Genomic DNA, 14566 nt, shown 5'->3' with positions numbered 1-14566 from the left:
TACCTAGGGTACCATCTACAAGGGACTGGTAGGGCATGCCCAGCATCCAATTATGTTTGTACCTAGAGTACTCACAACAGTTTTAGGGAGAAAGCAGATAGGCTGGGGTCCTGGATAGCAGGATCCCAGCCAGACTAGTCAAAAACCACTTAAATACCAGGCAAAAAGTTGGGGGCAACCATTAGTCAGATTCCACTCTCCTACACAATAGCTCTTTCACAATTTTCCCATTTCTTATTGGAGATTCTGAAGAAGTCAGAAATCTTCTCTGCAGCCAAATCTGGCCATAGTCATGCACAATTCCGTAACCATATTGACTGTCAGTAAATATGGTTATTCTCCAATTTCTCCCAAATCTGCATGCTTTAATCAAAGCTATCAATTAAGCTACTTGTGCAGACTTTACTCCTGGTAAATGGGATGCTTCAATTACACCTGAAATTTTACAAACTACATATGCAGCTTTAAGTCCTACACTCTCAATTCTCAGGCACAAGCCATCTACAAACAGCTTATGATCAGGGTCTTTTAGGGGCTCTTCTTTAATGTCAGGTCGGGGCCTGGTACACAGATCTGTCACATCTAAACAATCATGCTCTATCTCATCCGTCACCTCTTCACAGGTGTGATCTGGAAGTAGAGTAGCAGTGTTTAATACTCTACATTTCACTACTTGCACATTTTCTGCTCCCAAAATCACTCTTTCATACTTAGTCATCCGACTTGGAGTAAGGTGCTGAGTTTGAGTTCTGGTTAACAGAATCTCAACTGAATGTGGGTCATAAACTTTAACTGTATGTCCCATCACAAAAGGTTCACTTTGTTCTAAGCTCATACAAGTAGCAGCAACTGCTTTTAAGCAGCCAGGTAGAGCTGAAACTACAGGGTCTAAAGTAGGAGAAAAATAGGCTACTGGACGTCTGCTCAATCTGTGTCTTTGGGTCAAAACTGAGAGTGCACAATTTTTTCTTTCACAACAGAACAATGCAAATTCTTTTGTGTAGTAAGGCATACCTAAAGCAGGGGCCTCACACAGACAGTCTCGTAATCTCATAATAGCTTCAACACATTCATCACTACAAACAATTGGGTCATTTGCACATTTTCGGGTCATCTGGATTAGGTTTTGCTAATAAGGAGAATCCCATAATCCATTGCCTACAATATCCATCTACTCCCAGAAACATTCTCATTTCTCTTGGAGTGTGGGGTAGCAACATTTGTTTTATTATTTTTATTCTTTCGGTAGTTACTTTTCTGACTCGTCTTTCTAAGGTGTGGCCTAAATATTTTACTCCTTGTTTACAAAATTGCAATTTTTCAGGAGATACTTTGTGTCCTCCTTCTACCAAATGATTTAATAAAGCAATTGAGTCAGTGACACAGTGTTCACGAGTCCTTGATGCGACCAGTTGGTCATGAATATACTGCACCAAGACTGAATTTTGGGGCATGATTAGTGTTTCCAAACACTTTTTCAACATCTGGTTAAAGATTGAGGGACTCTTAGTATACCCTTGAGGAACTCGGCACCATGCCAAGATACGGTCATCAAATTTAAAGGCAAACAGATACTGACTATCTGGATGCCAGTGGTGGCCTTAGGTTCGTTCCCACTTGCTGCCTGTTACTTTGTGCCTGCATCTGTCTGTGCCCCCTGCCCCCCGCTCGCCACTCTGCTCTGTGCCTTTAACCATGTGCTGTTTTTTCCCACTGTGACCCTTGATTTTGTGCCTGTAACTGTCTGTGCCCCCTGCCCCCGCTCGCCGCTCTGCTCTGTGCCCCTTTTATTCTGTACCCCTCGCCGTCCTTCGTACCCTTGCGCTGACTTTTGTGCCTCTGTGACCCTGATTTGTACCCCTTTTGCTCTTCTGTGCCCCGCGCCGGTCTCCGGTCCCCCATCCCTGCCGCTGCCTCCCCTGCGGCCCCACCCCCTCCACGCCCATTCGTCACACCCGTCCCTTGGCTCCTGCCTCCCAGCTGCTCCTCCCTCCCCAACTCCCCATATATGGCGGCCGCTGCGCGGCCGTGCCAAAGGCGCGCCTAAGGCAAGCCCGTCTGCGCCCGTCCACGCCTGGACCGCGCCCAGCGCCAGAACCCCTGGCCCCCGCAAAAGCCACGAGGACCGCATCCGCCACGACGCCAAAACCCTTGTCGCTCTCAACCCAGGAAGGACTCACACCTGCTGCAAGGCCGCCCGAGGCGCACCCACGGCCCCTTCACCTGCCGGAACTGCAGCTTCTCCTGCCACGAAAGCGCCAAAGCACCCACCACAACGGAAGCCAACCAGCTTAGATGCATCCTGATAAACACCCGCTCCGCACACAAACACGCCGTCGAACTCTGGGACCCACTCGACACCACATCACTGGACGCTGCCTTTCTGACCGAAACATGGATGAACGAAGCCTCCTCGCCAGACATCGCCATAGCCATCCCTGACGGGTACAAGATCACCCACAGAGACCGCACCAACAAGGCCGGAGGAGGAATTGCCATCGTCCACAAAAACACCATCAGGATCTCAACAAACACCAACGACACCCTCAGCACCGCCGAACACATGCACTTCCAAATCCACACAGACCTAAAGACCACCCTAAGAGGCACCCTCGTCTACAGACCGCCAGGACCCCGTCCTCAATTCTGCGACTCCATCGCCGACCTCATCAGCACGCACGCGCTGACCTCCACCGACTACATCCTCCTCGGAGACCTGAACTATCACCTGGAGAACAACAACGACAACAACTCCTCCACCCTGGTCGACAATCTCGCCAACCTCGGACTAAAACAGCTCGTCACGATGCTGACCCACATCGCCGGCCACACGCTAGGCGCCATCTTCTCCTCCAGCCCCCATGTCACCTTCAGCCACGCCTCCGAACTCACCTGGACAGACCACCACTGCTTCCACTTCTCCTTCCAAAAACCCCTCACACACCACCGCACCCTACAGACCCCCCGCCGCTGCTGGGGCAAAGTCACTGAAGAACAACTACAGACAAGCCTCGCACTCAACCCTCTGACGAACCCCACCAACCCAGATGAAGGTGCACTTGCCCTCGAACGCTGGATGAACGACTGCGCCAACACCGTGGCCCCGCTGAAAAACCCGACCAGCAGAGACACCAGCAGAAGAGTACGCTGGTTCACCCAGGAACTCCTCGACTCCAAACGCACCTGCCGGAAACTGGAAAACATATGGCACAGTGACAAGACACCAGACAGCCGCACTGCCCACAAAGACACCATCCACATCCACCATCACCTCATCAGGACTGCCAAAAAAACCTCCTTCACAGACCGCCTTGACAACAACGCACACAACAGCAAGGAGCTCTTCACCATCGTGAAGGAACTCTCCAACCCCAGCTCCAACGCCAACGACATCCCACCATCGCAAGCCCTGTGCGACTCCCTCGCCACCTTCTTCCACCGGAAAATCACCGACATCCATGACAGCTTCAGACCACGGATGACCTGCCGAGCACACCGCACCGAACCCACCGCCCCCCACCGCCCACGACACCCTGACAACCTGGGCCAATGTGAGCATCGAGGACACAATCAAGACCATGGGAACAATCCACTCCGGTTCCCCATCCGACCCTCTCCCGCACCACATCTTCAACAAATCCAGCAATTCCATCGCACCCCACCTGCACAAAATCATCAACCTCTCCTTCGAGACCGCCACCTTCACTGAGAACTGGAAGCACGCAGAGATCAACGCCCTGCTGAAGAAACCCAAAGCGGACCGAGCGACCTCAAGAACTTCCGCCCCATCTCCCTGCTTCCGTTCCCAGCAAAGGTCATCGAAAAGATAGTAAACACCCAGCTCACCCGGCACCTCGAAGACCACAACATCCTGGACCCATCCCATTCAAGATTCCACAGCAATCATAGCACCGAGACCGCCCTCATCGCCGCCACAGACGACATCAGGATCCTGCTGGACAACGGCGAGACGGCGGCCCTCATCCTCCTGGACCTCTCCGCCGCCTTCGACACCGTCTGCCACTGCGCACTACGCACGCGCCTCCACGACGCAGGGATCCGAGACAAGGCCCTGGACTGGACCACCTCCTTCCTCTCCGGCAGAACTCAGAGAGTCCGCCTCCCCCATTCCGATCCGATGCCTCTGAGATCATCTGCGGCGTCCCTCAAGGATCCTCCCTCAGCCCAACGCTGTTCAACGTCTACATGGCACCACTAGCACGCATCGCCCGACAGCACGACCTCAACATAATATCCTACGCCGACGACAGTCAGCTGATCCTCTCCCTCACCAAGGACCCCCTCACCGCCAAATCCAACCTCCACCAGGGAATAAAGGCTGTCGCCGACTGGATGGAGGACAGCCGTCTCAAACTGAACACAGACAAGATGGAAATCCTCATCCTCGGGTCCAACCCCTCTGCATGGGACGACTCTTGGTGGCCCATGTCACTGGGGTCCACCGCGGCCCCCACTGACCACACACGCAACCTGGGAGTCATCCTCGACTCGAAACTCTCCATAACCAAACAAGTCAACGGAGTCTCCTCCACCTGTTTCAACACCCTCCGCATGCTCCGCAAGATCTACAGATGGATCCCGACAAATACAAGGAAAACAGTCACCCAGGCCCTAGTCAGCAGCAGACTCGACTACGGAAACGCCCTCTACGCCGGAGCCTTATCAGCAGACTACAGAGGATCCAGAATGCCTCTGCACGCCTGATCCTCGACATCCCGCGCCATAACCACATCACCCCCCACCTAAGGAACCTGCAAAAGAATCTCCTTCAAGCTCCTGACCCACGCACACAAAGCTCTCCACAACACCGGCCCAGCCTATCTCAACAGTCGACTCTCCTTCTACGTACCCAACAGGAAACTCCGCTCCGCCGACCACGCCCTGACCACGATCCCTCGCTGAGAACTACTTCCGGAGGCAGATCCTTCTCACATCGCGCGGCCAAGACCTAGAACCCCCTCCCCCTCTACCTGCGACCAGCCGAAGACGTACTGACCTTCAGGAGACAACTCAAGACCTGGCTCTTCGACCAATAGCAGCAGCCCCCCCCCCCAGCGCCTCGAAACCCTCTCGGGTATGTAGTGCGCTTTACAAATTTTGTGATTGATTGATTGATGCAAAGGAATAGAGAAAAAGGCATTGCATAAATCAATTACTGTAAACCAGTCTTCATTCCAGGGTATCTGATATAAAATCACTGCAGGGTTGGGAACTACTGGACAATAAGGCACTACAATTTTATTTATTTTCTGTAAATCCTATACTACTCTGTACTTCCCATTAGGCTTTTTAATTCCTATTGTGGGCGAATTACACGAGCTGCTCAGTATTTCTTTTAAAATGCCTTGTTCAATCAATCGTTTTATTTCTAAAGCAGATGCTGCTTTCACTTCTGGACTAATTTTGTATTGTCGGGTGTTTGGATAGACTGCACCTTCTTTCACTTTTACTCTTATGGGATCTACAGTTGCCATTAATCCAATTTCTTTTCCTTTAAAGTCCCACACTTTTGGGTTCACTGTAGTTTTTAATTCTTCTGGTAATTCATTTGAAGTCATTAGAGAAAACATTTTATTCACCTCAGTACCTTGCTTTGCTAACGTTATGTTGTAAACAATATCTTCATCAGGGGTTTGGAAAGCAACACCATCCGATGTGCAATAGATTGTGCAGCTCGTCTTGCACAGCAGGTCTCTACCTAATAAATTTACAGGACTAGAATTGCAAACAATATATCGATGCATATCTTTGAAGTTACCAATATGCACTTCCATTGGCCTTGTGAGTGGGGTTTTAATGTGTTGGTTTGAAACACCAACAACTTGGATGCTTTCTCCTGAGAGGGGTAGGTTTGGGATGTCTGAAGTTCTCACAGTTGAACGGGTAGCACCAGCATCCAATAGAAAAGTGATATCATCACCTTCCACTTTCCCATCAATAAATGGACCTGACTGATCTACCGGCAAGGATGTACCAAGTACGCACTACTCTTCCTCCCCTCTCAGGCACCGTCAATCATCTGAGTCACTAGCAGCACTTTTCAAAAGATATTGTGAAATCACAGAATTTTTCTTACCACTTCCTCCTGGAAATCCGGCGTCCGTGTTGTGCTTTTGAGGGTTCACAAAGATTGGCATAGGAGCTGGAGGCAACTGATACTGTGGATTAACTACCTGCAGTGGCTGATTCACAACCCATTCAGTCTGCATCTGTGGGTGTAAATTTTGATTTGTCCCACTATTATTTTGAATATTCGGACACTCATTCCTCCAATGCCCAATCTTTCCGCATCAGTGACATGGGAACTTCTTTTTTACATCCTCTCTATTAATTCGTCCTCTCAATTTGCCACCATTTATTTCCTGATCACTCTGGTTCAACCCTTTTTCAGTTTCTTTATTTAATTTTAATTCCTGCTGTTCTGCCAATTTCACTTGTGCCCACATCATCTTCTCTTTTAACTTTTTAAGTCTGGCTTCAATATCGTCACCACAATATTTGGCGTACTTTAAAATATCATCAATGCTTTTGCTCTGCCAGCAAAGCATATGCTGTTGAATCATCTGACTAATCTCTGGTTTCAAGTAATACACAAATCGATACACAAAATGTCCCAACTCTTTGTCCCCAATATTTTCAAAACCACTGTACCGCTTGAACACCTGTAACAGCCTCTCACAATAGGCATGTACAGACTCACTTGATTCTTGAGTTGTTCTGTCTATCTTCACCCAATCTGTCTCTTTTGGGGGAATTTTCCCTTTCAAGAAAGTAATCACTTGGTGATACTTCTTCATCACATCATCTGAAGGTGCTCCTGTTTTAGCATCCCTTGGATACTCCTCACTTGGCCAATCAACTGTAATGTTACACTCTGTCCACAAATCTGCAGGTACCACAATGTCAAACAAACCATCCAGATCCTTCAACAAAACCCTGGACACCTTTACAAACCTCTCAACCTGTTTGTACCACTCCACAGGTTTTTCTCTCAATTTCGGAAAATCATTTGTAAATGTCAAAATATCCTGTCTGCTCCAGGGGACACGAACATAACCACCACCAGGTACTTCTCTCATGGGACACAGCCTCTCTACCTTTTCTGTGTTTTTCAACAAGAAAGCAGATGTTGACGCTTCCCTAGCCTTTGCTTCCTCTTTCTTTTTTGTCCACCTAGTTTTCCACTTATCCATGTCTCCCCACTTCTGCAAAATGGTCATTAGTTGCTTTACTTGTAATTTTCTACCAGACACATTCATGTTTTTCAAATCCTTGTCTGTGAAATCCACTCAATAGGGTTTTTGAAACAACTTAGATTTCCCTATGTCTATTCCAATCTCTGCAGCCAATTCCATCAATTTTTCATGATACACTTTTGCATTTTGCGTAATACTTCTACATACAAACAACAATTCTTCCTCATTGTAATCATTCAATCTTCCTAATCCCACATTTCCAGCAATCATTTCCTCTAACTCCACTTTCAATTTATAAATGTCTAAAATCTTTGGGACTGAACTGCGTCTTTCTATTCCTTGTGACCACCTTTCTAAATCCTCTGGAGTAACTGCTGTTGTTCTTTTAGTGATTGGAGGTGCCACGGTCCCTCTTTCCCTCCCATGATCAGGTAAATTTATTTTTGGAGTTCCAATCACTGGCTCTCCTATTGGGAGATCCATTAATGAAATGACTGAACTGCACTCACTTGCTTGATCTTCTGCAATTATTACTTCTGTTCTGGAGTTTATCACTGGGGTAGGTACAGTTTGAGAATTGTGAATGTTCGCTTTGTTCCCAAATAATGGTATAACTGGACCTATAGTTACAGGTACTGACAGGGCATCTGCGGGCAAATTCAATTGATTTATTTTCCGTATCAATTCTTCTCTATTTTTGTTCAGAGCCTCAATTTCTTTCTCTTGGAGTACTCTATTCATTGAGTTATCATGCAAAATTTGCGGAACTAAAAGAGTTCCTAATACTGGGGCACTTGGGGTGACTACTCTATTTCTTTCCTGATATGGGGGAGGTTTTTAGCTAAAATATCCTCTAAAAATTATTCCTCTGATTCACCATACCCGGTCACATTCATATGCTTTGCTTTCTCTCTACACTTGCTTCCTGTCTGTTCTTCAGCCATCAATACTGGATATAACCCTTCTGATACCATTGCTCTTCTCCATTGTTTCATCTGATCTTCTCATGACCACCCATTCATGTATCTTGGAATGAATCCCTTCATTCTTTCGCTTCCATGCTTCTCTCTTTTATATGACTCAGTCTCCCATTCTTCTAAAGCCTCATACTGAGTTAGTCTAGGTCTTGGCTCTAAATCGTTCCTCCTCATTCTCAAGTTCTGTAGAACTCTCCCATTAAATGTACCATATTCTGGGAAAGCTAAGACTCCATCACCTGTGGTGTAATTTACCCGATGCTCCAACCATACACAGGTATGATAACCTCTCTCCATCATCATGAATGAAGCAGGTGTTTTTGGTGGAGGAATAGGAATCCGTTCTCTAGTCAATACGGGCTTGTCTTTTTTAAAGAAATTCTTAATTTGTGTTATCAATGAAATTTTTCTCTTGTCCCTATACATCTTTGGGAAGTATCGATGTATAAAATTGTATTCTGCAAAGCCCAAAAATATCCTGTCCGGGAGACTCCCTACAATAGCCTTCTCCCAATTTCGCATATATAAATTTTCTTTTGTCCAATCCTAAATTAGCTTTTATTTTCCCAATCCAATCAGACTCGGGCTCACACTGATGGTTTGACCAATCCCAGGGCGACCTTTTTTACGTCAGTATCACTCCTTACTAATGACCCCTTCTTTACAGTCTGCGTTTGTCAGACATGCCCGTGGTTTCCACCAATCCCAGCGCGGCACACTGTGACGTCAGTCTAACTCCGGCGACTGACCCTCCCTTCACAAGGTAATGCGAAAACTTTTCTCAATACTTTCATTAAATTCTTCATTAGTAACAACATAAAAACATTCGCTACTCTGCCTGTTCCACTAAATAAAGGATAGATTTATTTTCACTGCGAGTAACACATTCCGCTTACTTTTCACAAAGTAAGAACTTCCGTTTACTCTTCATACACTGCGAGTAAATCCCTTCCGCTTACCCTTCACTCAAGCTCGGAAGAACCTATTACTCCTTCGGTGTTACCCTTTCTAGGTTATGTAAGACCAAAGTTTCACCAGCGAACTCTTTTGCTGTCAATCTAGCTCGGAATACCCTGCTACTCCTTTAGTGTTACCCTTTCTAGGTGATTTAAGGACTAAAGTTTCAACAGCGAACTCTCTGATTTCAATCACTCATCACTTTTACACAGAAAATATAGGGGCATATCAAAAACAACCGGCGATAATTATCGCTAAGCGCACTTAGCGCTAGGATAATTATCACCGGCTAGCGTTGATTTTTATTGCTGAGATAGCGTGCTATTAGCAACGCTTATCTCAATAGCGATAAAAATCCTCACGCTAAGTGGCTAACGTGAGATTATCGCTGGAAACCCAGCGATAATCTCACGTTAGATTGTTGATAGGGACAGACAAACTTAGCCATGATATCCTCCTTCCATAGGATATCATGGCTAAGTCAGAAAAATACCAGACGTAAAAAAGCAGCGTTAGCCGCGGTTAGCGCTGCTTTTTTTGTCTCTAACAGGGTTAGCGATATTCTTGATAATAGGAGAAATGTCGCTTAGCGACATTTCTCCTATTATTTTACTCTGGAACGCCCCCTTTGCATCTCATTAGAGATGCAAGGGGAAGCGTAGAGTAAAAGGGTGCTAACATGCAAATTTGCATGTTAGCACCCTGTTGTTGATAGGGTGCTAGTTTTATCTCTGCTTTTTTGGCTTTTAAATCCAAAAAAGCAGAGATAAAGCCCTTGTTGATATGCCCCATAGTCCCTAATTTAGCACTGCCAGCCCTGCATAGCTTCTCAGTGCTATTCCAACAGACGAGTAACCTCAGAGCAGTGTGGCTACTTCCACCAACCGCTATTCCTTCCCTGGAGTTCCAGGTACCACTGTACCTGTGTTCCAGACAACATAAAACGCAACGCAAACGGATTTGTTAAAACATAAATTAATAATCAATAATCAATACTCATCAATAAGCTAATCAATAATAACCATAACTCTGCTACCTGAAAACTGATCCAGTGACGCACCAACAGATCCTCCAATACCATATATTCACCTGGGCCCATCAAAACACATATACCTTATCACACAAAATCACCTGGTTAGCCGCGGGGGGGGGGAGTTTGTTTAAAACCCATTGATCAAAATTGCAGTAATTAATTTCCTTCTAAATTCTTATCACTGATCAATAAGTTATATCCATTTGGTCGATGGGCCAATTAGTTGGAACTAGTTGATGGTGATGATGTACATAACCTCTAAATGTAAACAATTCAACAATAATAATGAACACAGACTCAAGAAGTTTTCAAAACCTTTATCTAAAGTTAAATGTGAGTGAACCATTCAATTGCACACCACGGATACCATCAATCATTTGGGAGGAACAATCAATCAATTCAAATATTCTCACAATTCATTAGATTGACGTTGCTCAGAAAGGAGAGGATAGAGACAGCAGTACATATGAAATATACAAATTTATAGTTACCACAGATGGTGAGAAGGCCAACCCCCCGGCCAGAGTGCTGGTAAGGGTCTCTTCTTCCTCGAGATTATTCAGCGATCTTCTTTCTAATTAATTGCTTTTAGATCAGTAATTCTCTTCTTCAGCATCTTAGTATCATCAATAACTCCCACAGCATCCTCCCTCTCAGCATTCTTTCAGGATCACGCACACAAATCTAACTGAACAACCTTAGTTATACCTTTTGGGATTTCGGTACCACCCCCCAAAGTTGCAATATCGCAAAATATGGATTTCTGATTGGACAGGCAAGGGTTGTTTGGCCATCACACCATGATGGCATAGCATTTTCTTTGTTCCCAAACCCATCCCCTTATTAGTATGCATTTTATTTTTATTCCCACCGAGTTTATTCAAAGTTGTGACAATTTTAACAATAATATTCATGTGTCTTCGGCTTCTGCGCTTCTGACATCCGAGGTTCCCAGGGTTTAGCGGTCGATGGCCTTGGATGTGCTCCAATCGTGGGATCATCCTTTCAGGGGAGGTAGAGGTCACACATGCGCAGTGGGTTTTCAGTCAATCACTCAGGCTGTGGCAAGAAGACCCGAAATACGAACTAATAAAAGGTCAAAAAGGAGAATATTAATTCAAGAAATAAATGATTTCACTGTATACCACCTACATCTACTCTATTCCCCTTTATTCATTAATACTTTCCCTACATTAGCTCTTTAGCAATAAAGCGTTTTCTAAATTGCAAAGCAGGTGCCATGCATGTGGGTCTTGAAGATGCCATGTTAGTGCTTACTGCTCATGCGCAAGAAGTTCCCTCCAAAGCTATTACACGTCACATTACATAGATGCAATTGACGTATGCGCAGTAAAGTTTTCCCTGTTAGAGCCGCGCTTTTAGTCCGCTATCCGTATTAATGGTTAGTAAACACATAGGCAAGCTTCACTGTCTTAATTATGGAGCTGCAAGGTGTAAGGATTAATCACGAAACAAAGTTAATAATTCATGGTAATAAGTTAGACGAGTGAATTGATTATGATCAAGTCTCACATAAACAAGTCCTTGCTCCATCACCAGTGAGGTGGGTAGCTGGGCATTTATCATCTTTTCCATGACTTTTGGCAGGTAAGGTAGCAAGGAGATAGGCCAGTACTTGGCTAGCATTTTCAGATCTTCTGAGGGTTCCTTAAAGAGGGGGAGAACTGTGGCATTTTTCCAGGTGTCCGGTTTGGTGCCTGTGATGATTGAGGCATTCAGAATCAGGGTGAGAACTGAACTAATGGGGTCCGTCTTTGGATGAATTTGTTGTGAGTGCAGGGTTTCGCAGCTGCTCCATAGGGTATGGACTGCATGGTCGTTGTAGTTTCTTGAGTGGTGGTGGTGGGCCAGGTGGTCAGGGTGTGCCTCCGGGCATTAGTAGAGAATGGCAGGAGGGATGCAAGGGTTGAAGGGTCTAGTTGGAGCTCAAAGTTTTTATAGATGCTGGTGATCATGTCAGTGAAGAATAGGGACGTGTGGGTGCAGAAGTCCTAAAATGGGGTTACGCTGGTGAAGATTGCTCCCAGAGAGGTGATGTTTTTAACCATATCACAGATTTCGTAGAAGCTGTTTGTGATGCTTACAATGTGGTCATTGAGGGTGGAGCATTTGGTGGCTTTGATTTGCTGATGGGAGTGTCTGATGGTAGATTTGTAGTGTTGTTCTGAATTTGTCTCCGTCTGACTTCTAGTTGCTTGCTGTGGCTTTTGGTAAGTCTGAGCTCTTCTGTGTGCATACTTGCTTGCAATCTAGTTCTTCTGGCTTTGTTAGCTTTGAGAGGAGCCAAAGTATCTGCACAAGTGTTGATCCATGCGTTGAAGTTGGAGATGGATTCGGGGAGGTTGTTGTGTCAAAGCCAGTGGTCCAGGAGTTCGGAATACCAGGATGCTTTTGAGATGTTGATCCAGTCCTGTTGTGAAAATTTGGTGATGGTGTTTTTGCAGAGGTGTGGGATGGTATGCTGAGGCTGCTAATGGTATGGTAAGACCAGGTGAATGGTGTTGGCTTCTCTACTGTAATGCTGCTAAAGCTGGTGAAGATGGGGTCCAGTAGGTGTCCTGAGGCATGTGTGGGGCCTTCTACTTTCTGTGAGAGTCCAAGGTTGGACAGGTCCTCAAGGAAGTTGTCCATGTTAAGATCAGTGCAGTCCACCACGTGGTATCTGAGGTCGACTAGGAGAATGAAGGCACTGGAGTTCAGGATCAGACATGTCCCAAAGTCCACAATGAAGCTGTCAAAGTTGACACAGTTCAGGAGGGCAGTAGATGAGGGTGCTGTTCAGGGTGCAATTGGTGGAGAGGAGGAGTTTGAAGGTCAAGTCTTCCCTGTTACAGGTGGTGCTTTCCAAGGTAGTGGAACATTGAATAGATTATTTGAAGATGATAGAGATTCCACCTATGGGTGTATTTGTTCTTTCCTGTCTTGTGAGTTTGTATACAGGGAATGGGAAAGTAAGGAATTACCATCTCAATGACAGGGGCCAAAGAACAAGACAGACAGGTTTTGGTCAGGCGGAGCAGGTTTGGTGGCGGATGTGTAGCAAATTCCAAATTCCAGTGGAGTGGTTAGTGAGGGAGTGAGTGCTGAGGAGTATGCCAGACAGGGAGTGGTGTAGTGTAGTGGGGGGTCATGTGTGTTGAGTATGTGGGGTGTGTGAGATGCTATGGGGAGTGAGGTGGCTGCTGGAGGGTCACTGTGAAAAGGCAGGTGGCGATGAGAACGTTACTTCAATTCTGAACAGTGAGATGCATCCTTGTGACCTAGGTTCAGCGTCACAGCGTAGTAGCGATGGGAGAAGTGATTAGGAGGAGGACCTGGGTACTTTGGTTTGGCATGCATGGGTGCAGATGGGCTTGTCTTTGGCATGGCTTTTTGCACCAGTGGCATATGTGCTGCACATCTGTAATGCAAACAGTTTTTGCAAAAAAACCAGTGATGTTACTACCTGTGTAGATTGATGATTGAAAAGCCAGTCCAGTGATGCCACTTACTTTGCAGATGGATGATGGGAAATCCAGTGATGTCATTTGCTCTGCAGGTAGATGATAGAAAATTCAGTGATGTCACTTTCCGAGCAGGTGAATGATAGGGAATTAGTCCTCTTGCTTGGCTTATTCTTTTAAAGACAGTTTTGGCAGGCAACCAGTGATGTCACTTTCTGTGCAGATGGATGATTGGAAATCCAGTGATGTCACTTCCTGTGGAGATGGATGAAGGGCAATCCATTGATGTCACTTCCTGTGTAGATGGACAATGTGAAATCCAGTGATGTCACTTCCTGTGCAGGTGGATGAAGGTGAATGAGTCCTCTTGCTTGACTTTTTCTATTCTAAAGACAGTGTTGGTGGGAAATCAGTGATGTCACTTGTGTAAATGGATGATGAGAAATCCAGTGATGTCACATGCTGTACAGATGGATGATGGGAAAATATGTGTTGGTGCCGAATACCAAGACTGCCTAGTCTTGATTCCACCCATGCCTCTTTTTTCCACCATCATACACTTCATGTCTCTATAGCTGCACTCTTTAACCCCCTCGTTCCTCATTTATCACTGTTTTCTTATTTTTCTCTTCATCCTTCTTTTTTCCTTTTCTGCCTTTACCTCGCTTGCTCTCGATCTTAGTCTGATTAAGCACTGCCCTCGCTCTCTTCTATATTAGGTGTACCAGTGATCAGGAAAGACAGAGATTGGATCCAATTTATCTTTTGGGAAGGCTTGGAAAATAAACGTGCGCTCTAAGTAAGATAAACTTCGGTCTATAGAGCTAATTCCCAAATCTCTGTTTTTATATTTAAGTAAAAATTTGGTGCAAAAAATGTGATATCTGATAGTACAAATAGCTGATTCTCATACTGAAA

Source organism: Triturus cristatus, chromosome 5_1 (assembly GCF_964204655.1).
Source record: "Triturus cristatus chromosome 5_1, aTriCri1.1, whole genome shotgun sequence".
NCBI classification, from domain to species: Eukaryota; Metazoa; Chordata; class Amphibia; order Caudata; family Salamandridae; genus Triturus; species Triturus cristatus.
The sequence above is the reverse complement of the archived record's forward strand: the minus strand, read 5'-3'. Positions refer to the sequence as shown.